Here is a 3751-nt window from a genome sequence, read left to right as displayed (position 1 = left end):
CAAAGTTTTGAGCTTTTACGTTCAAGATCCTGGTATTTGATATTCAAAACACCAAAGCCCCATGTTTACACGTTTAGAACCTTGAAAGGAAAAAGTTCAGAACATAAAAACCCAAACTTTGATAATGCGGTAAGGCCCCTCCCAGTTCGGAGTCAGCTTGTTTCCCGGGGCTCCTGACCGCCACTTTAGGACCAGATCGCCAACTTGCATATCTCGAACGCGAACCCTACTATTGTACTTGGCGGCCACGCGCTACTTCATCGCCGTTTCTCGAATGTGCGCCTCGTCACGCGTTTCGGACAAAAGATCCAACTCCATCGCCATATTGGCTTGATTCTCCCCTTCAAAATCCGGCTGAGTCCGCCATGTGAAATTGTCAATCTCCACCGGCAACATGGCATCTACCCCATAGGTCATCCTAAAGGGGGTCTCTCTTGTAGTAGATTGCACAGTGGTGTTGTACGACCATAGTACCACTGGGAGTTCATCCATCCAGGCTCCCTTAGCTTCCTCAAGCCGTCGCCTTAGTCCACGCAGAATTACCCTGTTCGCAGATTCTACTTGCCCGTTCGTTTGCGGATGCTCCACAGAGGCGAATCTCATTTGTATGCCCATTTCCTTGCAAAATTCCCTTGTTTGGTTGCTTGAAAACTGGGTCCCGTTGTCGGATACGATCGCCCTTGGGATCCCGAACCTACAAACGATACGCCTCCAGTAAAAGTTGATTATCTTTGCAGAGGTTATTTTAGCCAGGGGCTCGGCTTCAATCCATTTTGTGAAGTAGTCCACCGCTACCAATATAAACTTCATTTGCGACCTGGCGGTCGGAAAAGGTCCTACCAAGTCCACACCCCACATGGCGAAAGGCCATGGGGCGCTCATCGTTACCAGCACTTTTGGCGGTGCCTTAGACAAATCCGCAAACACTTGACATTTTTTACACCGCTTCACAACCATGCCGTTTGGATTGAAGAATGCTGGGGCGACCTACCAAAGGTTGATGGATAGGGTTTTTGCTGGGCAGGTGGGAAGAAACATGGAAGTCTATGTTGATGATATGATCGTTAAATCAGTACATGGTTTGGACCATCATCAGGATCTGGAAGAAGCATTTGGCGAGATAAGGAAGCACAATATGCGCCTCAACCCGGAGAAATGCTCTTTTGGTGTTCAGGGCGGCAAGTTTTTAGGATTCATGATCACGTCCAGAGGAATAGAGATAAACCCAGACAAATGCAAGGCGATTCAGCAAATGAAAAGCCCCTCTAATGTGAAAGAAGTCCAACGTTTAACAGGGCGAATAGCAGCTTTATCTCGATTTCTTCCCAAGTCTGGCGATAGATCTTTCCCTTTTTTCAAGTGTCTTCGAAAAAATGTTGCATTTGAGTGGACGGCGGAGTGTGAAGAAGCTTTTGTTCACCTCAAGGAACTCCTGTCGTCACCGCCAATCTTGTCAAAACCGATACAAGGACACCCACTGCACTTGTATTTTGCTGTAAGTGATAGTGCTCTGAGTTCGGTGATACTGCAGGAAATAGATGGCGAGCATCGAATTGTTTATTTTGTAAGCCACATACTCCAGGGTGTAGAGGTCAAATACCAGAAAATTGAGAAGGCGGCGCTGGCGGTCCTTGTCACCGCCCGGCGGTTGAGACCTTATTTTCAGAGTTTTCCGGTGAAGGTGCGGACGGATTTGCCTCTGAGGCAAGTGTTACAAAAACCGGATTTGTCAGGCAGATTGGTCGCCTGGTCGGTTGAATTATCTGAATATGGGTTACAATATGATAAGCGAGGCACAGTTGGCGCACAGTCACTGGCTGATTTTCTGGTGGAGCTGACCCCAGATCGGTTTGAAAAAGTGGACACTCAGTGGACTCTCTTTGTGGATGGATCCTCCAATAACAGTGGCAGTGGCGCGGGAGTAACGTTGGAAGGACCAGGAGATTTAGTATTGGAGCAATCGCTGAAATTCGAGTTCAAGGCAACAAACAACCAAGCAGAATATGAAGCTCTCATCGCCGGATTGAAGTTGGCCCGTGAAGTAAAGATCGGAAGTTTGTTGATAAGAACGGACTCGCAGTTGGTGGAGAATCAAGTGAAGGGAACTTTCCAGGTCAAGGATCCCAATCTGATCAAGTACCTGGAGCGAGTGCGATATTTGATGACACTTTTTCAAGAAGTTGTAGTACAGTATGTTCCTCGGGCAGAAAACCAGCGGGCCGACGCGTTGGCCAAATTGGCGAGTACGCGGAAGCCCGACAACAACAAAAGTGTGATTCAGGAAACACTGGCGTACCCCAGCATTGAAGGCGAGCTCATGGCATGTGTGAACAGAGGAGCGACGTGGATGGGAACCATATTATCTATCTTGGCGGGGGACCCGGCGGAAGTGGAGCAATGCACGAAGGAACAACGGCGAGAGGCGAGCCACTATACTCTCATTGACGGACACTTGTATCGCCGTGGTTTTTCGACGCCATTGTTAAAATGCGTACCGCCAGAGAAATGCGAAGCGATAATGTCTGAGGTGCATGAAGGAGTATGTGCAAGCCACATTGGGGGGAGATCTTTGGCCTGCAAGGTGTTAAGGGCGGGATTCTACTGGCCCACCCTCAGGAAAGATTGTATGGACTTTGTGAAGTGGTGTAAAAATTGTCAAGTGTTTGCGGATTTGTCTAAGGCACCGCCAAAAGAGCTGGTAACGATGAGCGCCCCATGGCCTTTCACCATGTGGGGTGTGGACTTGGTAGGACCTTTTCCGACCGCCAGGTCGCAAATCAAGTTTATATTGGTAGCGGTGGACTACTTCACAAAATGGATTGAAGCCGAGCCCCTGGCTAAAATAACCTCTGCAAAGATAGTCAACTTTTACTGGAGGCGTATCGTTTGTAGGTTCGGGATCCCAAGGGCGATCGTATCCGACAACGGGACCCAGTTTTCAAGCAACCAAACAAGGGAATTTTGCAAGGAAATGGGCATACAGATGAGATTCGCCTCTGTGGAGCATCCGCAAACGAACGGGCAAGTAGAATCTGCGACCAGGGTAATTCTGCGTGGACTAAGGCGACGGCTTGAGGAAGCTAAGGGAGCCTGGCTGGATGAACTCCCAGTGGTACTATGGTCGTACAACACCACTGTGCAATCTACTATAAGAGAGACCCCCTTTAGGATGACCTATGGGGTAGATGCCATGTTGCCGGTGGAGATTGACAATTTCACATGGCGGACTCAGCCGGATTTTGAAGGGGAGAATCAAGCCAATATGGCGATGGAGTTGGATCTTTTGTCCGAAACGCGTGACGAGGCGCACATTCGAGAAACGGCGATGAAGCAGCGCGTGGCCGCCAAGTACAATAGTAGGGTTCGCGTTCGAGATATGCAAGTTGGCGATCTGGTCCTAAAGTGGCGGTCAGGAGCCCCGGGAAACAAGCTGACTCCGAACTGGGAGGGGCCTTACCGCATTATCAAAGTTCTTGGTACAGGGGCCTATCACTTGGAGGAGCTTGACGGAAGGCGACTACCCAAGTCGTTCAACGGTTTGAGTCTGCGCTATTATTACAGTTGATCGTGAACGAGAAAGCTGAAAAGGCGAGAAGTTCCAAGGGAGAACTTCGGATGGGCAAAGTGAATTCACCAAAGATAGATATTTTCAATTTCTCTAAAAGTACCTCAAAACTCTCCATTGTAACAAAAGTGTGCTCTTTTTCTCCAAAAGGAGTTTTTTAACGAGACGCTCCATCAATAAAACGAA

This window comes from Lotus japonicus, chromosome 1 (assembly GCF_012489685.1).
Source record: "Lotus japonicus ecotype B-129 chromosome 1, LjGifu_v1.2".
NCBI classification, from domain to species: domain Eukaryota; kingdom Viridiplantae; phylum Streptophyta; class Magnoliopsida; order Fabales; family Fabaceae; genus Lotus; species Lotus japonicus.
Note: the sequence above shows the minus strand (reverse complement) of the source record.